Below are 24,616 nucleotides of genomic sequence, written 5' to 3'. Positions count from 1 at the left end.
AAGTCACATGAAAGTTGTGTAGCTTTGCATGCCTGAGGTAAACTGACCACGTCTTAGAAGCACACAAGAGAGTGTGCAGAAACCACCTTCACTGTTGTTGAAAGACTAATTCCTCTTTGCATGTAGACAGTTTTTCGTAACTTGTCTTAATTAATTACTCTGACATTGACTTTGTTGTCAATGTGAGAACTCCGGACAAGGTTGTTGCTGACGCAAGTAAATCTGTCGACTGTTTCAAACCTTTGACCATTGAGTGTAATACTTTGCTTTTCTGGCCAGGTTGGTAATTATTTCAGCCTAATTTCATCCCATTGAAAAGTAATCCATGCTATGTTGCATTCTTGTTCTGAACAGTCAGTTCGGCTCAGCCATCAGTAAAGAAAAGTCATAAACCACAGCTTCATGTATATTGGTGTTAACTTGTAATCTCAAATTGAAGACTGACCATCTGTGTGACATCAAATATAAATGCCATTCCACTGACTTGGAATACTGGCTTTCTACTATTTAATCATTTTGAAGAAGTAACCAGGGAATGTTGCTGAGGGTAATGCATTTGATGTGGCTTACATTGACTTTAGCAGGGCTTTTGATAAGGTCCCTTAAGGCAGATTGTTTAAGAAAGTAAGGATCCATGGCATCCAAGGCAAAGTGACACATTGGATCTAAAATCGGCTGAGAAGCAGGAAACAAAGCTTGATGGTACAGGGATATTTCTGTGATTGGACATCTGTTTCCAATGGGGTTCCGCAAGGCTCAGTGTTGAGGCCTTTGCTATTTGCGGTGTGCATTAATGATTTGGAAATAAATGTAGGGGGTATGATCAAGAAGTTTGCGAGTGGCAGGAAAATTGGTAGGGTGGTAATAGTGAGGAGGATAGCCATAGACTGCAGGAGTATATTGATAAACTGGTCAGGTGGACAGAGCAGTGGTGAATGGAATTCACCCTGGAAAAGTGTGAGGTAATGCAATGGGGAGGACTAACAAGGCAAAGGATTACACTATGAATGGTAAGACTTGGAAAGTACTGAAGATCAGAGGGACCTATGAGTGCATAGCCACAGATCCCTGAAGGTGGCAGGGCAGGTAGTAAAGGTAGTTAAGAAGGCTTGCCTTTATTAACCAAGTATTAGCCGGCATCTCCACATCTTTATTAGCCAAGGCATAGAATGCAAGAGCAGGGAGGTCATCTGGTTGAGGCGGCTGAGGGACTTTACTGGTGCATGCTGGGAGAAGTCGGCCCAGCAACATCTACCAAGAAGTGGGAAGCGGAAGATCACCTCCAGTGATAAACAGGGGTTACAGCATCTGATTGAGGTGGCTGAGAGACTTCACTGGTGCATTCTGGGAGAAGTCAGCCCAGCAACATCTTCCAAGAAGCGGAAGATCTGGTGTCAAGGAGCGGTAGCCCGTAACACTACTTAGTGTTTCCCTCCCTCCCTCCTCCTCTAATCATTAAAAAATGGCCACTGTGAGAAAGTAAAAGTGAAAGTAAGAGTTTTATAAATTTTCTTAAATAATTTAATTGGTACCCGAAATGTCGGTCATTGGGGCTAAGTGCTACACTTGTGACATGTGGGAGGTCCGTGACGCTTCCAACGTCTCGGACGACTACATTTGCAGGAGGTGCACCCAATTGCAGCTCCTTACAGACCGCATGGATAGGTTGGAGCATCAGCTGGATGCACTTAGGAGCATGAAGGTGGGGGAAAATGTCATAGATAGGAGCTTTAGAGACGTGGTCACACCTAAGGTGCAGCCAGATAGATGGGTGGCCGCTAGGAATCCCCTGTGGTTGTCCCCCTTTCTAACAAGTATACCGTTTTGGATACTGTTGGGGGAGATGGCCTAATGGGGGATAACAGCAGCAGCAGCCAGAGCATTGGCACCATAGCTGGCTCTGTTGTTAAGCAGGGAGAGACAAAGAGCACTAGAGCAATAGTTATAGGGGACTCTATTGTGAGGGATGCAGATAGGTGCTTCTGTGGACGTGAAAGAGACTCCAGGATGGTATGTTGCCTCCCTGGTGCCAGGGTCCAGGATGTCTCTGAACGGGCAGAAAGCATTCTGAAGGGACAAGGTGAGCAGCCAGAAGTTGTGGCACGTATTGGTACTAATGACATAGGCAGGAAGAGTGGTGAGGTCCTGCAGCAGGAGTTTAGGGAGTTAGGTAGAAAGTTAAAAAGCAGGACGTCTCGGGTTGTAATCTCAGGATTACTCCCTGTGCCACGTGCTAGTGAGGCTAGGAATAGGAAAATAGTGCAGCTCAACACGTGGCTAAGCAGCTGGTGTAGGAGGGAGGGTTTCAGATACCTGGACCATTGGGGTCTCTTCAGGGGCAGGTGTGACCTGTACAAGAAGGACGGGTTGCATCTAAACTGGAATGGCATATTCTGGCAGGGAGGTTTGCTAGTGTCACACAGGAAGATTTAAACTAGTTTGGGAGGGGGGGTGGGAACCAAAGTAAAGATGAATTAACTGAAGGGCAACCAGAGAGTACAAAGAACAAAGAACAAAGAAGACAGCACAGGAACAGGCCCTTCGGCCCTCCAAGCCCGCGCCCCTCCCTGGTCCAAACTAGACCATTCTTTTGTATCCCTCCATTCCCACTCCGTTCATATGGCTGTCGAGATAAGTCTTAAACGTTCCCAGTGTGTCCGCCTCCACCACCTTGCCTGGCAGCGCATTCCAGGCCCCCACCACCCTCTGTGTAAAATAGGTCCTTCTGATATCTGTGTTAAACCTCCCCCCACTCACCTTGAACCTATGACCCCTTGTGAACGTCACCACCGACCTGGGAAAAAGCTTCCCACCATTCACCCTATCTATGCCTCTCATAATTTTATACACCTCTATTAGGTCACCCCTCATCCCCCGTCTTTCCAGTGAGAACAACCCCAGTTTACCCAATCTCTCCTCATAACTAAGCCCTTCCATACCAGGCAACATCCTGGTAAACCTCCTCTGCATTCTCTCTAAAGGGGCGGCACGGTAGCACAGTGGTTAGCACTGCTGCTTCACAGCTCCAGGGGCCTGGGTTCGATTCCCGGCTTGGGTCACTGTCTGTGTGGAGTTTGCACATTCTCCTCGTGTCTGCGTGGATTTCCTCCGGGTGCTCCGGTTTCCTCCCACAGTCCAAAGATGTGCGGGTTAGGTTGATTGGCCATGCTAAAATTGCCCCTTAGTGTCCTGGGATGCGTAGATTAGAGGGATTAGTGGGTAAAACATGTAGGGATATGGGGGTAGGGCCTGGGTGGGATTGTGGTCGGTGCAGACTCGATGGGCCGAATGGCCTCTTTCTGTACTGTAGGGTTTCTCTGATTTCTCTGATAAAGCCTCCACGTCCTTCTGGTAGGGTGGTGACCAGAACTGGGCGCAGTATTCAAAATGCGGCCGAACCAACGTTCTATATAACTGCAACATCAGACCCCAACTTTTATACTCTATGCCCCGTCCTGTAAAGGCAAGCATGCCATATGCCTTCTTCACTACCTTCTCCACCTGTGACGTCACCTTCAAGGATCTGTGGACTTGCACACCCAGGTCCCTCTGCGTATCTACACCCTTTATGGTTCTGCCATTTATCATATAGCTCCCCCCTACGTTAGTTCTACCAAAATGCATCACTTCGCATTTACCTGGATTGAACTCCATCTGCCATTTCTTTGCCCAAATTTCCAGCCTATCTATATCCTTCTGTAGCCTCTGACAATGTTCCTCACTATCTGCAAGTCCAGCCATTTTCGTGTCGTCCGCAAACTTACTGATCACCTCAGTTACACCTTCTTCCAGATCGTTTATATAAATCACAAACAGCAGAGGTCCCAATACAGAGCCCTGCGGAACACCACTAGTCACAGGCATCCAATCGGAAAAAGACCCTTCCACTACCACCCTCTGTCTTCTGTGACCAAGATGTGGAGATGCCGGCGTTGGACTGGGGTAAACACAGTAAGAAGTTTAACAACACCAGGTTAAAGTCCAACAGGTTTATTTGGTAGCAAAAGCCACACAAGCTTTCGAGGCTCTGAGCCCCTTCTTCAGGTGAGTGGGAATTCTGTTCACAAACAGAATTTATAAAGACACAGACTCAATTTACATGAATAATGGTTGGAATGCGAATACTTACAACTAATCCAGTCTTTAAGAAACAAAACAATGGGAGTGGAGAGAGCATCAAGACAGGCTAAAAAGATGTGTATTGTCTCCAGACAAGACAGCCAGTGAAACTCTGCAGGTCCACGCAACTGTGGGAGTTACAAATATTGTGACATGAACCCAATATCCCGGTTGAGGCCGTCCTTGTGTGTGCGGAACTTGGCTTAGCTCCCCCCTACGTTACCCCTAACTGTGACCAAGCCAGTTCTCCACCCATCTAGCCACCTCCCCCTTTATCCCATGAGATCTAACCTTTTGCACCAACCTACCATGAGGGACTTTGTCAAACGCTTTACTAAAGTCCATATGGACAACATCCATGGCCCTTCCCTCGTCAACCATTCTAGTCACTTCTTCAAAAAACTTCACCAGGTTAGTGAGGCATGACCTCCCTCTCACAAAACCATGCTGACTATCGTTAATGAGTTTATTCCTTTCTAAATGCGCATACATCCTATCTCTAAGAATCCTCTCCAACAACTTCCCTACCACGGACGTCAAGCTCACCGGCCTATAATTTCCCGGGTTATCCTTCCTACCCTTCTTAAATAACGGGACCACATTAGCTATCCTCCAATCCTCTGGGACCTCACCTGTGTCCAGTGACGAGACAAAGATTAGCATCAGAGGCCCAGCGATTTCATCTCTTGTCTCCCTGAGCAGCCTTGGATAGATTCCATCAGGCCTTGGGGATTTGTCAGTCTTTATATTCCCTAAAAAACCTAACACTTCCTCCCTTGTAATGGAGGGCCAGTAAGACTCAGAGAAAGAGCAGGCGGGGTGTAGTTGCTAATCAAAGAGGGCCTGGTGGACTGAAGTGCATTTGTTTCAATGCGAGAAGTATAGCAGGTAAGGCAGAAGAACTTAGAGCTTGGATTAGTACTTGGAACTATGATGTTGTTGCTATTACAGAGACTTGGTTAATGGAAGGACAGGACTGGCAGCTTAACATTCCAGGATACAGATGTTTCAGGCGTGATAGAGGGGGATGTAAAAGGAGTGGGGGAGTTGCACTACTGGTTAAGGAGAATATCATAGCTGTACTGTGGGAGGACACCTCGGAACGCTCATACAGCGAGGCAATATGGGTAGAACTCAGGAATAGGAAGGGTGCAGTCACAATGTTGGGGGTTTACCATGCCGCCCAACAGCCAGCGGGAGATAGAGAAACAGATATGTCGGCAGATTTTGGCAAGGTGTATAAGTAACAGGGTTGTTGTGGTGGGTGATTTTAACTTCCCCGATATTGACTGGGACTCACTTATTGCTAGGGGCGTGGATGGGGCAGAGTTTGTAAGGAGCATCCAGGAGGGCTTCCTGAAACAGTATGTAGATAGTCCAACTAGGGAAGGGGCCATATTGGACCTGGTATTGGGGAATGAACCTGGCCATGTGGTCGATGTTTCAGTAGACGAGCAGCTCGAGAACAGTGATCACAATTCAGTAAGCTTTAAGGTACTGATGGATAAGGAAAAGTGTAGTCCTCAAGTTAAGGTGCGAAACTGGGGGAAGGCTAATTATAACAATATTAGGCAGGAACTGGAGAATGTAGATTGGGGGCAGATGTTCGAGGGCAAATCAACATCTGGCATGTGGGAGGTTTTCAAGTGCAAGTTGATAGGGATTCAGGACCGGCACATTCCTGTAAGGATGAAGGATAAGTATGGCAAGTTTTGGGAACCTTGGATAACGAGAGATTTTGTGAGCCTAGTCAAAGAGAAAAAGGAAGCACTTGTCAAGGCTAGGAGGCTGGGAGAACACAAAGCAAGTGTGAAATATAAGGAAAGTAGAAAGAAACTTAAGCAAGGAGTAAGGAGGGCGAAAAGGGGTCAGGAAAAATCATTGGCCAGCAGGATTAAGGAAAATCCCAAGGCTTTTGATACATATATAAAGAGCAAGAGGGTAGCCAGGGAGAGGGTTGGCCCACTCAATGACAGGGGAGGGAATCTATGCGTGGAGCCAGAGGAAATGGGTGAGGTATTAAATGAGTACTTTGTGTCAGAATTCACCAAAGAGAAGGACTTGGTGGATGATGAATCTGAGAAAGGGTGTGAGATAGTTTGAGTCATGTTGAGATTAAAAAGGAGGAGGTATTAGGGTTCTTGAGAAACATTAAGGTAGACAAGACCCCAGGGGCTGATGGGATATACACCAAAATACTGAGAGAGGCAAGGGAGGAAATTTCTGGGGCCTTGGGAGAAATCTTTTTATCCTCACTGGCTTAAGGGGAGGTGCCAGAGGATTGGAGAATAGCCAATGTTGTTCCTTTGTTTAAGAAGGGTAGCAAGAATAATCCAGGTAATTCCAGGCCGGTGAGCCTTATGTCAGTGGTAGGGAAATTATTGGAGAGAATTCTTTGGGACAGGATTTATTCCCGCTTGGAAATAAGTGCACGTATTAGTGTACGTAAGAGGCAACATGGTTTTGTGAAGGGGAAGTCATGTCTCACTAACTTGATCGAATTTTTTGAGGAAGTGACAAAGATGATTGATGAGGGTAGGGCAGTGAATGTTGTCTACATGGACTTCAGTAAGGCCTTTGACAAAGTCCCTCATGGCAGACTGGTGCAGAAGGTGAAGTCGCATGGGATCAGAGGTGAGCTGGCAAGGTGGATACAGAACTGGCTCGGTTATTGAAGACAGAGAGTAGCAGTGGAAAGGTGTGTTTCTGAATGGAGGGCTGTGACAAGTGGCGTTCCTCAGGGATCAGTGCTGTGACCTTTGCTGTTCGTAATATATGTAAATGATTTAGAAGAAAATGTAACTGGTTTGATTAGTAAGTTTGCGGATGACAGAAGTGTTGGTGGATTTGCGGATGAGGACCATCAGAGGATACAGCAGGATATAGATAGGTTGGAGGCTTGGGCAGAGAGATGACAGATGGAGTTTAATCCAGACAAATGTGAGGTAATGCATTTTGGAAGGTCTAATAAACATAGAAAATATACAGTAAATGGCAGAACCTTTAAGAGTATTGATAGGCAGAGAGATCTGGGTGTACGGGTACACAGGTCACTGAAAGTGGCAATGCAGGTGGAAAAGGTAGTCAAGAAGGCATATGGCATTCTTGCCTTCATCAGCCGGGGCATTGAGTTTAAAAATTGGCAAGTCATGTTGCAGCTTGAGAGCCTTAGTTAGACTGCACTTGAAATATAGTATTCAATTCTGGTCACCACACTACCAGAAGGATGTGGAGGCTTTGGAGAGGGTACAGAAAAGATTTACCAGGATGTTACCTGGCATGGAGGGCATTAGCTATGAGAAGAGGTTGAAGAAACTTGGTTTGTTCTCACTGGAACGACGGAAGTTGAGGGGCAACCTGATAGAGGTCTACAAGATTATGAGGGACATGGACAGAGTGGATAATCAGAAGGTTTTTCCCAGGGTTGAACAGTCAATTACTAGGGGGCATAGGTTTCAGGTGCGAAGGGCAAGGTTTAAAGGAGATGTACGAGGCAAGTTTTTTACACAGAGGGTTGTCGATGCCTGGAATTTGCTGCCGGGGGAGGTAGTGGAAGCAGATACAATAGTGAGTTTTAAGGGGCGTCTGAACAAATACATGAATAGGATGGGAATAGAGGGATATGGTTCCCGGAAGGGTAGGGGGTTTTAGTTAAGTCAGGCAGCATGGTCAGTGCAGACTTGGAGGGCCGAAGGGTCTGTTCCTATGCTGTAATTTTATCTGTTCTTTGTTCTTTGTCATGATGGAACACTTAAAACACTGGTTCGGTCACAACTGGAGAACTGCTTGAAAATCTGGTCACCACCTTAAAGGAAGGATGTGATTGCACTGGAGAGGGTGCAGAGAAGATTCACCAGGATGTTCCCTGGGCTGGAACGTCTGTGGAAATGTTGGATAGGCTGGGGCTGTTTTCCTTGGAGCTGCGAAGATAGAGGTGTATAAGATTATGTGGGGCATAGATAGGGTGGATAGGAAGGCACTTTTTCCATTAGTAGAGGGGTCAATAATCAGGGGCATTGATTTAAGGTAAGAGGTAGAAGTCTAAGAGAGAATTTGAGGAGAAATCTTTTTACCCTGAGGGTGGTGGGAGTCTGGACTCACTGCCTGAAAGGTAGGTTGAGTCAGAAACTCTTATAACATTTAAGAGGTATTTAGATATTCACTTGCGCTGCTGTAACCTCCAGGGCTATGGCCAAGTACTGGACGCAGTACTGTTGGGGGTAAAGTGTGAGTGTGGATTGAGGATTGGCTATCTAACAGGAAGCAGAGAGTCGGAATAAATGGGTGCTTTTCTGGTTGGCAGTTGGTGACGAGTGGCGTGCAGGGATCGGTGCTGGGGCCTCAACTGTTTACCATAGACGATCTGGAGGAGGGGACCGAGTGTAGGGTAACAAAGTTTGCGGATGATACAAAGATGAGTGGGAAAGTGAATTGCGTGGAGGATGCGGAAAGTCTGCAGAGAGATTTGGATACGCTAAGTGATTGGGCGAGAATCTGGCAAATGGAGTATAACATTGACAAGTGTGAGGTTATCCACTTTGGAAGGAATAATAGTAAAATGGGCTATTATTTAAATGGTGAAAAATTACAACATGCTACTGTGCAGAGGGACCTGGGGGTCCTTGTGCATGAATCGCAAAAACTCAGTTTGCAGGTGCAGCAGGTGATCAAGAAGGCAAATGGAATGTTGGCCTTTGTCGCGAAGGGGATGGAGTATAAAAGCAGGGAGGTCTTGCTGTAATTGTACAAGGTACTGGTGAGGCCGCAATTAGAGTACTGTGTGCAATTTTGTTCCCCTTATTTGCGGAAGGATTTCTTGGCCTTGGAGGGAGTACAGAGAAGGTTTACCAGGTTGATACCGGAGATGAGGGGGTTAGCTTATGAGGAGAGATTGAGTAGATTGGGCCTGTACTCATTGGAGTTTAGAAGGCTGAGGGGAGATCCTATAGAGATATTAAGATAATGAAGGGGCTAGACAGGGTAGAGGCAGAGAGATTCTTTCCACTTCGAAAGGAAACAAGAACTAGAGGACACAGCCTCAAAATAAGGGGGAGTGAGTTTAGAACAGAGTTGAGGAGGAGCTTCTTCTCTCAGAGGGTAGTGAATCTCTGGAATTCTCTGCCCATTGAAGCAGTGGAGGCTACCTCGTTAAATATGTTTAAGTCACAGGTAGATAGATTTCTGATCAATAAGGGAATTAAGGGTTATGGTGAGTGGGCGGGTAAGTGGAACTAAACCACTATCAGATCAGCCATGATCTTATTGAATGGCGGGGCAGGCTCGAGGGGCTAGATGGCCTACTCCTGCTCCTATTTCTTATGTTCTTATGTTCTTACCTGTCACCCCTGAACCCCACCTCTACCCACCTGCCCTCTCCTCTACCTCGTCCCTGACAGCCTGAGCCCCCTACCCATGTCTGTCCCACCCCACCTGCCTGCTCTCCCAACCCCTCTCCTGCTAATTGCCTGATAACCCCCTCAGGAGTGCTGCCCTGTACTGTTCTCACTGTCCTGAGTTGGAATGTCAGGTGAGACAGGATTGAGAAGGATGAGTGAAGGACAATCCGACTCTGACTGCCATCCAGGCAATTTCAGGCCTGTACGAAGTACAGTGTAGAATGTGGATCTCGTAAAGGACTTCCACCACAACACTGCCCCCACCATATGTAAAGAGAGCAATAATTGGAACTGGGCTGGGAATAATCAAGCAGATAGCTCCAGAATATCATCAACTGACAGACTCGTTGAATGCGTATTGCACAAAAAATTACAAATTATAACAGGCTGTTCAACCCATCCAATCCATGGTTGGTCCGTGCCAGCAGTCTCCTAATCCTGCGTCTTTGTTGATCGCTTTATTCCGGTTTCCCTCAACCATTTGTCTCATTCTTAAATCTTCAGATGGAGACGTTTGGGGAAGGGGTGTAATTAATGCTTTCAGATGATAGGCCACAAGGGTCTCCTGCTCCCATACCTCGTGTTCATCCCCAGCCCCAGATGAAAGTTGGAGTTTGAAGCTGATTACATTTAAAAAAAATAAAGAAGTGAACTTTACTCCTGACTGTTTGAGGTATTGTGCAAACAGAAATATGACAAGCATTTTGATCTGGTGTGGGTATATTTGTTTTGGCAACAGGAAGATATTATTCCCTGAACTGGATCTGTATTATCAAGTCATAGCCAAAACATATTGCTTAAAAATTTCCTTCCTGTCCTCCCACTTCCGCGGAGAGATGTGTTGCTTACAGATTTACTTTTCATTTTGTTCATGTTCTTTATCTCCTCCATAACTGTAACCTTGCAGTAAATGATTGGCAGACTCTTCCTAACTGAAGGGTCAGTCCTGTCTCCTTATCTCTGAAATTGGACCTGATGGCTGTTCACATTGTTCCACTGTCAGGAACTAGCTGTTGACCTTTTAAAAGAGCCCTGCTTGTTTGTTCATTTGTATAAATATTTGTGGAATGTTCAGCTCATTAATGTTTCTGCTGAAATAACTAAAAGACAAGCTGCTTTGCATAGATGGTGGTGAGTCAGATAATCTGCAGCAAATTCCACTGCACAGCAATGTTATCTCGTTCCATGAAAAATGGCTAGAAAAGTGAGATGCTTGTCAGCTGGGTTATCCAGAGCACAACAAATACACAGAAGACGTAAGCGAGGGAATACTGGGCTCTCAGACTTCCCCTTAATGTTTCAAATGTAAGCTTCAATTACAAATTAAAAATGGTTAAATATTTTAACAGGATTAGAAAGAGAAGCAACAGTTATTCCAGTCCAAAGAGTAAATGCTAATGAGTTCAATGTCATCCACTCAGTGCTACCTGCCAACTATCGATAGCTAATCCCCGAAAGAAGCTGACCACCTCACACAGGTCCTGAATTAAACTGTGATGTTGCAATGAAAACGAATCATAGAATCCCTACAATGCAGAAGAGGCCATTTGACCCGTTGAGTCTTCACTGACCACAATCCCAAGCAGGCCCTATCCCCGTAACCCCACATATTTACCCTGATAATCTCCCTGACATTAAGGAGCAGTTTAGCATGGCCAATCAACCTAACCCACATATCTTTGGAGTGTGGGAGGAAACCGGAGCACCTGGGGGAAACTCGCATAGACACGGGGAGAACATGCAAACTCCACACAGACAGTGACCTGAGGCTGGAATTGAACCTGGGTCCCTGGCGCTGTGAGGCAGCAGTGCTAACCATTGTGCCACAGTGCCGCCCTGAAGTTAGGTATGACTTTGTAACTTAAACTGCTATCGGCATTGCAAACCTCTGTTCACTTGAAATACCAATGTAGCATTTACAATTGAGAAACAGGCCATTCAGACCAGCTGCACAATGCCAGTTTTCATACTCCACACCAGCCTCTTGACACACTGCTTACAGCCACAGTGTCTCAAATCCAGCTATCCAGAAAACCAGAAATATCCAAAAACAGCTGCCATGCATGAATTTTAATTCTTCTTGGATGAGTAAAATAACTTACTGGCTTGGTTGGCCATGTGCTGCTTTGGCACAGTGTTGTGCCGGACTGGTTATCAGCTTCATGCATCGGTTTTGTCCCATGCTGCAAGAGGTCTGAGCATCCTTTGATCCCACCCGACCCAGCATGGCCTGAATTGCTCCACCCAATCCGACCTGAACCACCTCATCGTAAAACCGGCATGGACTTGGTCCCAAGGTTTCTGGTTTTGAGAAACTGTACCTGCCTAAATACCCTGTCCACCCTAATCCTTTATTCCCCTCTCCCTCACGTACCCATCAGGCAAACCCCTAAGTGTTCTTGTCACAGGAAATTTGAGAAGTTGTTACATCAAGTACAGACAGTACCATGTCCAGCAGAAAAGCATGACCATTCATCAGGAAACTTGAAGTATCACAGGGAGCAACATGCATTTCTATAGCACTGTTAATGTAGCAAAATGATAGGATAATATCAAAACATAATCTGCCACTGAACCACATAAAGAAATATGAGACAAAAACAGAAAATGCTGCAAAATCTCAGCACGACTGACAGCATCTGTGGAGAGAGAATACAGCCAACCTTTTGAGAAAGAATACTGTGTACAGTTCTGGTCACCCTATAATAGAAAGGATATTATTAAACTAGAAAGAGTGCAGAAAGGATTACTAGGATTTTACCGGGACTTGATGGTTTGAGTTATAAGGAGAGGCTGGATAGACTGGAACTTTGTCCTCTGGAGCATAGGAGGCTTCGGGGTGATCTTATAGAGGTCTATAAAATAATGAGGGGCATAGATCAGCCAGATAGTCAATATCTTTTCCCAAAGATAGGGGAGTCTAAAACTAGAGGGCATTGGTTTAAGGTGAGAGGAGAGAGATACAAAAGGGTCCAGAGGGGCAATGTTTTCACACGGAAAGTGCTTGGAACAAGCTGCCAGAGGTAGTAGTAGAGGCGGGTACAATTTTGTCTTTTCAAAAGCGTTTAGGCAGTTACATGGGTAAGATGGGAATAGCAGGATATGGGCCAAATGCAGGCAATTGGGATTAGGTTAAAAAAAGGGGCGGCATGGACACGTTGGACCGAAGGACCTGTTTCCATGCTGTAAACCTCGATGGCTCTATGACTATGACTCTATGACTCAGGATGATCCTTTGTCTTCTGACGATCCAGCCAGAGAAAGGAGAGAGGGCAAGAGGTTTAGGGAAGGAATTCCAGAGTTCAAGATTCTAGCATCTGAATATTCAGCTGCTATGGAAACTGTGGAATTCCAAGAGGCCTGAATTGGAGGAACACAGATCTTAGAGAGTTGCAGAGTGTAGTGAAACCTGCTTTCAGAAAACAGTTCGAGGGCAAATCAACATCTGGCATGTGGGAGGCTTTCAAGTGTAAGTTGATAGGAATTCAGGACGGGCACATTCCTGTATGGATGAAGGATAAGTATGGCAAGTTTCGGGAACCTTCAATAATGAGAGATATTGCGAGCCTAGTCAAAGAGAAAAAGGAAGCATTTTTCAAGGCGAGGAGGCTGGGAACACACGACACAAGTGTGGAATACAAGGAAAGTAGAAAGAAACTTAAGCAAAGAGTAAGGAGGGCTAAAAGGGGTCACGACAAGTCATTGGCCAGCAGGATTAAGGACAATTCCACGGATTTTTATACATACATAAAGAGCAAGAGGGTTGCCAGGGGAAGGGTTGGCCCACTTAAGGACAGGGGAGGGAATCTATGCGTGGAGCCAGAGGAAATGGGTGAGGTATTAAATGAGTACTTTGCATCAGTACTCACCAAAGAGAAGGATTTGGTGGATGATGAGTCTGAGGAAGGGTATGTAGATCGTTTGAGTCAGGTTGAGATCAAAAAGGAGGATATATTGGGGGTCTTGAGAAACATTAAGGTAGACAAGTCCCCAGGGCCTGATGGGATATATGCCAGAATACTGAGAGGGGCAAGGGAGGAAATTGAGAGAAATCTTTATATTCCTCACTGGCTACAGGGGAGGTGCCAGAAGATTAGAGAATAGCCAATGTTGTTTCTTTGTTTAAGAAGGGTAGCAAGAATAATCCAGGTAATTGCAGGCCTTATGTCAGTGGTAGGGAAATTATTGGAGAGGATTCTTCGAGACAGGATTTATTCCCACTTGGAAATAAGTGGACGTATTAGTGAGAGGCAACATGGTTTTGTGAAGGGGAGATCGTGTCTCACGAACTTGATCGAGTTTTTCGAGGAAATGACGAAGATGATTGATGAGGGTAGGGCAGTGGATGTTGCCTACATGGACTTCAGTAAGGCCTTTGACAAGGTCCCTCATGGCAGACTGGTACAGAAGGTAAAGTTGCATGGGATCAGAGGTGAGCTAGCAAGATGGATACAAAACTGGCTCGGTCATAGAAGACAGAGGGTAGCAGTGAAACGGTGTGTTTCTGAATGGAGGGCTGTGACAAGAGGCATTCCTCAGGGATCAGTGCTGGGACCTTTGCTGTTTGTAATATATAGAAATGATTTGGAAGAAAACGTAACTGGTTTGATTAGGAATATTACGAACGACACAAAGGTTGGTGGATTTGCAGATAGCGATGAGGACCATCAGAGGATACAGCAGGATATAGATTGGTTGGAGACTTGGGTGGGGAGATGGCAGATGGAGTTTAATCCGGACAAATGTGAGGTAATGCATTTTGGATGGTCTAATACCGATGGGAAATATACAGTAAATAGCAGAACCCTTAAGAGTAATGATAGACAGAGGGATCTGGGTGTACAGGTACACAGGTCACTGAAAGTGGCAATGCAGGTGAAGAAGGTAGTCAAGAAAGCATACAGCATGCTTGCCTTCATCAGCCGGGGCATTGAGTTTAAAAATTGGCAAGTCATGTTGCAGCTTTATAGAACCTTAGTATAGTATCGATCGACAGTTCCGACGTGCCACAGCGAAAAACCGCACTGACCTCCTCAGAAGACAAACACCCAACATGGCGGACAGAGTACCCTTCGTCGTCCAGTACTTCCCCGGAGCGGAGAACCTACAACATCTTCTCCGGAGCCTTCAACATGTCATTGATGAAGACGAACATCTCGCCAAGGCCATCCCCACACCCCCACTTCTTGCCTTCAAACAACCGCACAACCTCAAACAGAACATTGTCTGCAGCAAACTACCCAGCCTTTAGGAGAACAGTGACCACGACACCACACAACCCTGCCACAGCAACCTCTGCAAGACGTGCCAGATCATCGACGTGGATGCCATCATCTCACGTGGGAACACCATCCACCAGGTACACGGTACATACTCTTGCAACTTGGCCAACGTTGTCTACCTGATACGCTGCAGGGAAGGATGTCCCGAGGCATGGTACATTGGGGAGACCATGCAGATGCTACACAATGGATGAATGAACACTGCTCGACAATCACCAGGCAAGAGTGTTCTCTTCCTGTTGGGGACACTTCAGCAGTCACGGGCATTCGGCCTCTGACCTTTGGGTAAGCGTTCTCCAAGGCGGCCTTCACGACACACGACAACACAGAGTCGCTGAGCAGAGACTGATAGCCAAGTTCCGCACACATGAGGACGGCCTCAACCGGGATCTTGGGTTCATGTCACACTATCTTTAACCCCCATGACTTGCCTGGGCTTGCAAAATCTCACTAACTGTCCTGGCTGGAGACAATACACATCTCTTTAACCTGTGCTTCACGCTCTCTCCACTCACATTGTCTGTACCTTTAAGACTTGATTAGCTGTAAAGATTTGCATTCCAACCATTATTTTGTAAATTGAGTTTGTGTCTTTATATGCCCTGTTTGTGAACAGAACTCCCACTTACCTGACGAAGGGGCAGCGCTCCGAAAGCTAGTGGCTTTTGCTACCAAATAAACCTGTTGGACTTTAACCTGGTGTTGTGAGACTTCTTACTGTGTTTACCCCAGTCCAGCGCCGGCATCTCCACATCTGTTATTTTTCCACAGATGCTGTCAGACCTGCTGAGATTTTCCAGCATTTTCTGTTTCTGTTTTTTTCCAGTTGGGTGTAAATGAAAACCAGATGACCTAGGGTCAAAATATGGACTCTTGAGGTTATTGTCAAGATGAAAAGCAAGAAACATGGCCAGGTATACATCCTGAAATCTTAACGAATCTTGGACTAACAATGAGATCAGTGTGAGCCGATTAGATTAACAGATGGCATGGATATTGGTTCCTTGAGAGAATAAAAGAGGCATTGTTGGCGAAGTTTGAAAACGAGTTCTGGGACTGAACAAAACCGAGAGAAGATCTATAACATAGCACCCCAGTGGCCCCAGGAAGCAAGAACCAGGGGTCTGATTTACTTCTACTATTTGTTAAGAATGCATTTGTGTTTTGAACTGATCTCAATAAACTCATTTTGATAATAAAACTATCCAATGTCCGTACTGTGAGTTTCAGAATCATCTAGATCCTGAAATTCTCCAGAAATTTCAGAATGACACCCATTAGATGGGACTTAATCATTCCTAAATCAGGGGGTGATTATCACATGATTGCTGAACCATCTAATTGGCCAGGGATAGGGCATGGTAGGGGAAACCCTGGGTGTGATGGACTCAAACGTTTCCAATTGCTTTGTTCTTTTTGTGGGTCATGGTTGCCATTCCATTGAGTGATTCAGTCATGGGGAATCTTCAAGATGCTGGGAACTCTCCACTAGATAAACTGTTAGGGGAGCTCAGAGAACAATATTGAAGGTACCATTATTAGATCAATTACAGAATAGATTAGGAGATAAAATTGGTTTTAAAAAATGCAGGCACTCTTTGGAAAGGTTGTTCAGTCCTTTCAGGGTAAGGATAACACCCAATAGATTAAGTCAGACAAAGCACTAAAACTCATCTCATAAACTGCTCCTTTTGTACAGAGGGTGATGATGAATGGATTAGCTTCAGGAAGGACTTGGTAAAAAGAATAATCTTACAGAGGAACCAAATTCCAAATGTCAACTGTCCTGAAAGTGTTGCTGGTCCGGGAGCCTGAATTGCTCAGTGAGGGTGATAAGTGCACAGGACTTGGTGAGAATTAGGATATGGACAGTAGAGCTTTGATTGAGTTTCACCCATACGTCAGAGTACAGTGTCCCCATCAAGCAGCCACACACGCACACCTAGCTGAATCCATGCTCTTGAATGGGAGATGGCTGACACATAACCCAAAGCCACTATATCTTGGTGTAACTCTCGATCACACACTGAGCTACAAGATCTCTTCACCAAGGAAGCTGAGGAGGTGAAAAACATAAATAACCTTCTGAGAAACCTTTCATGTTCAACTTGGAGAGCTACCTTGCACAGCTCAACCTCTAATGCTTATAAAAGAATATATTGCTCCAATGTGATTAAACTCTTTCCAAACAAAACTAGTTAATGTATAATCAAATCAACTGATATCAAATAATCACCATGATTATTAGGCTAGTAAATACCATGTGGTTCCCAGGTGTCACACTGGAACAAAGAACCTCTCCAAAAACTCCAATGAAAGCCACAATTACCATTTGAGAGGTCCTATTGACCCATCCACAGAAAACCTATCTGGGTTATGTTACCAACCATTTCGAGAATAGATATAGTCCCATCATGGAACAAAATGGGGACACACTGCTCCTTCCATGAGAAACTCCTTCTTCGTCAGCTAACCTCTTGGAACACCGCCTGACTTTAAGCTGTCGCACCATCTCTGGTGGAAGCTGAAGGGTTTAGATGTTGTTTGGTAAAGTGTTTGGAAAATGGCAACAGGCTACAAGATGATGGTTGTAAAATCGCCGGCTACAACGCACCACTCCCTGATGAGCTCAATGCACTCTATGCCCGTTTTGAGCAAGAGGTCAGTGAGAGCACACTCTCCACCCTGGAAGCCTTGGACAAACCTATATCTGAGGTCACTATTGCAGATGTCAGAGCAATCTTCTCGAAGGTCAACCCCCGGAAAGCGACTGACCAGAATGGGGTACCCAGACGAGTACTCAGATCCTGTGTGGATCAGCTGGCAGGGGTATTCGTAGACATCTTCAACCTCTCCTCACAACAATCTGAGATACTTATCTGCTTTAAAAAGATGACCATCATCCCGGTACCAAAGAAAAGCCAAGCAGCGAGTCTTAATGACTATCGTCCAGTGGCTCTGACATCCATCATTATGAAGTGCTTCAAAAGGTTAGTCATGGCACAAATCGATTCCAGCCTCCTCAATTGCCTGGATCCACTACAGTTCGCCTACTGCTGCAACAGGTCCACAGCAGATGCCATCTCCCTGACCCTGCACTCTGGAACACGTAGATAACAAAGACACCTATGTCAGACTCCTATTTATTGACTACAGCTCAGCCTTCAACATCATTATTCCTACAAAACTCATCTCCAAACTCCGTGGCCTTGGGCTCAGCTCCTCCCTCTGCGACTGGATCCTGAACTTCCTAATCCACAGAACACAATCAGTAAGGATAGGCAACAACACCTCCTCCATGATCATCCTCAACACTGGTGCCCCACAAGGCTATGCCCTCAGACCCCTACTATATAGGGACCCCTACTCCTTATACACCTATGACTGTGTGGTCAAATTCCCCTCCAACTCGATTTTCAAGTTTGCTTATGACACCACCGTAGTGGGTTAGATCTCAAACATTTGATTTGATTTGATTTATTATTGTCACATGTATTAATGTTCAGTGAAAAGTACTGTTTCTTGCACGCTGTACAGCCAAAACACACCGTTCATAGAGAAAGAAACGAAGGAGTGCAGAATGTAGTGTTACAGTCATAGCTAGGGTGTAGAGAAAGATCAACTTAATGCAAGGTAAGTCCATTCAAAAGTCTGACAGCAGCAGGGAAGAAGCTGTTCTTGAGTCGGTTGGTACGTGACCTCAGACTTTTGTATCTTTTTCCCGATGGAAGGAGGTGGAAGAGAAAATGTCTAGGGTGCGTGGGGTCCTTAATTATGCTGGCTGCTTTGCCAAGGCAGCGGCAAGTGTAGACAGAGTCAATGAATGGGAGGCTGGTTTGCGTGCTAGATTGGGCTACATTCACGACGTTTTGTAGTTCCTTACAGTCTTGGGCAGAGCAGGAGCCGTACCAAGCTGTGATACAATCAGAAAGGATGCTTTCTATGATGTGTCTGTAAAAGTTGGTGAGAGTCGTAGCTGACATGCCAAGTTTCTTTAGTCTTCTGAGAAAATAGAGGTATTGGTGGACTTTCTTAACTATAGTGTTGACATGGGGGGACCAGGACAGGTTGTTGGTCATCTGGACACCTAAAAACTTGAAGCTCTCAACCCTTTCTACTTCATCCCCATTGATGTAGACAGGGGCATAGAACATAGAACATAGAACATTACAGCGCAGTACAGACCCTTCGGCCCTCGATGTTGCGCCGACCAGTGGAACCAATCTAAAGCCTCTCTAATCTACACTATTCCAATATCATCCATATGTTTATCCAATAACCATTTGAATGCTCTTAATGTTGACGAGTCCACTACTGCTGCAGGCAGGGCATTCCATGCCCTTACTACTCTCTGAGTAAAGAACCTACCTCTAACATCTGTCCTATATCTCTCACCCCTCAATTTAAAGCTATGTCCCCTCGTGCTAGCCATCACCATCCGAGGAAAAAGGCTCTCACTATCCACCCTATCTAATCCTCTGATCATCTTGTATGCCTCTATTAAGTCACCTCTTAACCTTCTTCTCTCTAACAAAAACAACCTCAAGCCCCTCAGCCTTTCCTCATATGATTTTCCCACCATACCAGGCAACATCCTGGTAAATCTCCTCTGCACCCTTTCCAACACTTCCACATCTTTCCTATAATGCGGCGACCAGAACTGCACGCAATACTCCAAATGCGGCCGCACCAGAGTTTTGTACAGTTGCAGCATGACCTCCTGGCTCCGAAACTCAATCCCTCTACCAATAAAAGCTAACACACCGTACGCCTTCTTAACACCCCTATCAACCTGGGTGCCAACTTTCAGGGATCTATGCACATGGACACCCAGATCCCTCTGTTCATCCACACTACCAAGTATCTTACCATTAGCCCAGTACTCTGTATTCCTGTTACTCCTTCCAAAGTGAATCACCTCACACTTTTCTGCATTAAACTCCATTTGCCACCTCTCAGCCTAGCTCTGCAGCCTATCTATATCCCTCTGTATCCTGCCACTTCCCTCCGCACTGTCTACAACTCCACCGACTTTAGTGTCATCCGCAAATTTACTAATCCATCCTTCCACGCCCTCATCCAGGTCATTAATAAAAATGACAAACAGCAGTGGCCCCAAAACAGATCCCTGCGGCACACCACTAGTAACTGAACTCCAGGATGAATATTTCCCATCAACCACCACCCTTTGTTTTCTTACAGCTAGCCAATTCTTGATCCAAACCACTAAATCACCCTCAATCCCATGTGTCCATATTTTGTGCAAAAGCTTACCATGGGGAACCTTATCAAACGCTTTGCTGAAATCCATATGCACCACATCAACCGCTTTACCCTCATCCACCTCTTTGGTCACCTTCTCAAAGAACTCAATAAGGTTTGTGAGGCATGACCTACCCTTCACAAAACCGTGCTGACTATCCCTAATCAAATTATTCCTTTCTAGGTGATTATAAACCCTATCTCCTTTACACTTCCTGAAGTCAATGACAATCTCCTTCGTTTTGTTGACATTGAGGGAGAGATTATTGTTGCTGCAGTTCACCAGATTCTCTATCTCATTCCTGTACCCTGACTCGACATTGTTTGAGATCCGACCCACTACGGTGGTGTCGTCAGCAAACTTGAAAATCGAATTGGAGAGGAATTTGGCCACACAGTCATAGGTATAAAAGTAGGAGGCTGAGGACTCAGCCTTGTGGGGCACCAGTGTTGAGGATGATCGTGGCGGAGGTGTTGTTGCCTATCCTTACTGATTGTGGTCTGTGAGTTAGGAAGTTCAGGATCCAGTCGCAGAGGGAGGTGCCGAGGCCCAGGCCATGGAGTTTGGAGATGAGCGTCGTGGGAATAATGGTTGAAGGCCGAGCTGTAGTCAATAAATAGGAGTCTGACGTAGGTGTCTTTGTTATCTCGGTGTTCCAGGGTTGAGTGCAGGGCCAGGGAAATGGCGTCTGCTGTGGACCTGTTGCAGCGGTAGGCAAACTGTCATGGATCCGGGAGGCTGGAATTGATTTGTGTCATGACTAACCTTTCGAAGCACTTCCTAATGATAGATGTCAGAGCCACCGGCCATTAGTCATTAAGGCTGCTTGGTTTTTCTTAGGTACCGGGATGATGGTTGTCTTCTTGAAGCAGATAGGGACCTCAGATTGTTGTAAAGAGAGGTTGAAGATGTCTGTGAATACCTCCGCCAGCTGATCCGTGCAGGATCTGAGTGCACGTTTGGGTTCCCCATCGGGGCCAGTTGCTTCCATGGGTTGACCTTCGAGAAAGCTGCCCTGACATCTGCAATGGTGACCCCAGATACAGGTTCATCCAGGACTTCCAAGGTGAAGTCATGCTCTCACTGACCTCTTGCTCAAAACAGGTATTGAATGCATTGAGTTCATCAGGGAGGGGTGCGTTGGAGCCGGCAATTTTACATGCCTTCATCTTGTAGCCTGTTATGTCTTGCAGACCTTGCCATAATCGGTGGGGTTCGTGTGGCTAGTCTGGGACTCTAGCTTGGTCCAGTACTGTCTTTTGGCATCTTTGACAAGACAGAGTACAGGAATGTGGCAGAGAATCTAGTGAACTGGTGCAACAACAATAATATCTCCCTCAATGTCAACAAAATGAAGGAGATAGTCATCGACTTCAGGAAGCACAGTGGAGAACTGTGTACTGTCTACATCAATGGGGACGAAGTAGAAATCGTCGAGAGCTTCAGGTTTTTAGGTGTCCCAATCACTGACAATCTGTCCTGGTCCCACCTTGCCGACACTGTAGATAAGAAAGCCCACCAATGCCTCTACTTTCTCAGAAGACTAAGGAAATTTGGCATGTCAGCTACGACTCTCTCTAATTTTTACAGATGCACCATAGAAAGTATTCTTTCTGATATAGCTCCTGCTCTTCCCAAGACAGCAAGAAACTGCAAAGGTTCATGAATGAAGCCTAGTCCATCATGCAAACAAGCCTCCCATCTATTGACTCTGTCGACTCTTCCCACTGCCTCAGAAAAGCAGCCAGCATAATTAAGGACCCCATGCACCCCGGACATACTTTCTTCTACCTTTCTCATCGGGAAAAAGACACAAAAGTCTGACGTCACATACCAACCAACTCAAGAACAACTTCTTCCCTGCTGCCAACAGACTTTTGAATGAACCTACGTCACACTAAGTTGATCCTTCTCTACACCCTAGCTATGATTGTAACACTACATTCTGCACTTTTTCCTTTCCTTCTCTGTGAAAAATTTGCTTTGTCTGTATAGTGCGCAAGAAACAATACTTTCCACTGTATATTAATACATTGTCAATAATAAATCAAATCAAAATCAAAAACTTCTCGTGAGTCAGGAGTACCTGTGTATTGCTGTGGTGCAGTTATGTTTATTGAATTTACTGTTCATTTCACACCAGACTACCAGGGAACGTTTCAGATTGTACAATTCTGAGCCTGAGGCTACTGTGCAGCACAGTGGCACAGTGGTTGGGGTGGCACGGTGGTACAGTGGTTCGCACTGCTGCCTCACAGCACCAGAACTCGGGTTCGATTCCCAGCTTGGGTCACTGTGTGGAGTCTGCACATTCTCCCTGGGTCTGCGTGTGTTTCCTCCAGGTACTCCAGTTTTCTTCCACAGTCCAAAGATGTGCGGGTTAGGTTGATTGCCCATGCTAAATTGCCCCTTAGTGTCAGGGGGATTCACTAGGGCATATGCATGGGTTAATGGGGATAGGGCCTGGGTGGGATTGCAGTCGGTGCAGACTCGATGGGCTGAATGGCCTCCTTCTGCATTGCAGGATTCTATGAATGATTATAACTCTTCATAATTTAAATCTGTCTATCCCAGCCTTCAATCTATTCAACGATGCAGGTTGTGAATCATGGAGTGCCACAAGGATCAGTGCAGGAGTCTTAACTCTTTACAATCAATATTAATGACTTAGACAAAGAGTTAGCAAGTAATTTATTTGTGTTTTCTGGGTGGGAAGGTAAGCTGTGAGGAGGATACAGAGAAGCTGCAAAAATATATAGACAGGTTAAGTGAGTGGACAAAAGATGACAGATGGAGTATAATGTGAGGAGTGGGACATTGTTAACTTGAGTTGTAAGAATTAAAAAGTAGAGTATTTATAAGCTGGGAAACTTGTAAGTTCACAACCCTCTGGGATAGAGAATTTCAAAGATTCACAACCCTTTAATTGAAGAAATTTCTCCTCATCAGTCCTAAATGATCAACCCCTTATCCTGAAACAGTGCTCGCTTTTTCTAGATTCCTCAGTCATAGAGGTTTACAGCATGGAAACAGGCCCTTCATCCCAACTTGTCCATGCCACCTTTTTTTTTAAAACCCCGAAGCTAGTCCCAATTGCTCGCATTTGGCCCAAAACCCTCTAAACCCAGTCAGTAGAAACAGCTTCTCAATGCCATTCAGAATCTTATAGATTTCAATGAGATCGCTTCTCAGTCCTCAAAACTCTAGAAAATATGTTCTGGGTGTGGTTTCACCAAAACCTTGTACAATTGTATTAAGACATCTTTATTCCTGTTTCCAAACCCCTTGCAATAAAAGCCAGCATGCTATTTGCCTTGTTGATTGCACCTGCATGTTAACCTTCTGTGTGCCTTGTACGATCACATACAAGTCTTTTTGAATATCAACATTTACAAGTTTAGAGAATCATAGTTAGCACATCCACTATCCCTGCATCTCTCTTCAAATCTGAGGATGTGAGCCATCTGCTCCTGGGGGTTTGTCAGGTTTTAGTCTCTTGAATTTCTTCAGTACTTCTTCTCTGCTGATATTAATTTTCTCACTCTCATCGGCCCCTCGAGTACCCTATTTCTGATACGAAACTTGTGTTTTCTAATGTGAAGACAGACACAAGATATTTGTTTAGTGTCTCTGCCATTTCCTCATTCCTCACAACATTCTCTTTGCTATTTCTAAAATACTTCCAATCCTCAGGCTTGCTATTATTTATTGCAATCTTATAAGCCTCTTCTTTTAATCTAATACCACCCTTAACTTCCTGAGTGAACCAGAAAAGCATCTTCCTTGCCACATCATTGTTTTTCAATGGAATGCATTTTTGTTGATCATTTTGAATGTTTGTTTTAATGTTCCCCAATGTTCATTAACTACCATCATACCTTTTAGTTTACTTACCCAAAGCACCCTTAGCCAGCTCTCCCCTCATAACTATGCAACTGACTTTGTTTAATGTTAAGATATCTGAGTGTTTAGATCATTAGTTTCCAAAGGATCTTTTACTGTGAGATTACTAATTAACTCTGCTTCATTACCCCAATAGTAGTTCCAGACTTCATTGACATGTTGATGGGTTTGAAAATGGAACATAGGACTATGAGTAGGACATTCAGCCCTTCAGCCTGTCCTATCATTGATCATGCTTTACTTGTACCTGAATTGTATCACTCACATTCGTGCCATATTGCTCAATATAATTTTCCAAGATAAATCTATCGCAACATTGAAAGTTCTAATTGTCCCCAGCATCTATAGTTGTTATGGGGAAGGGGTGGTGGGGAGCAGAGATTTCTTTCACCCTCAGTTTGAAAGCTTCTTCTTAACACCATTCCTGAATGACTAGCTCATTTGTGTCCAGCTTGTTCTGGATTTCACCACCAGAGGAAATATTTTCACTCTATCTATCCTAGCAAATCACTTTAGCATTTTAAACACTTCAACTGGATCACCTCTCAGCCTTTCCAAATTCATACACAGGAATGAGTTCATTTCAAGCTTTAGGAGAAAAGTGTTGTTGCTATGTCAACCATTGTAAAATATTCAATACACATCATGAATCA

The sequence above is a fragment of the Mustelus asterias genome, chromosome 3 (assembly GCF_964213995.1).
Source record: "Mustelus asterias chromosome 3, sMusAst1.hap1.1, whole genome shotgun sequence".
Lineage (NCBI taxonomy): Eukaryota > Metazoa > Chordata > Chondrichthyes > Carcharhiniformes > Triakidae > Mustelus > Mustelus asterias.
The sequence above is the reverse complement of the archived record's forward strand: the minus strand, read 5'-3'. Positions refer to the sequence as shown.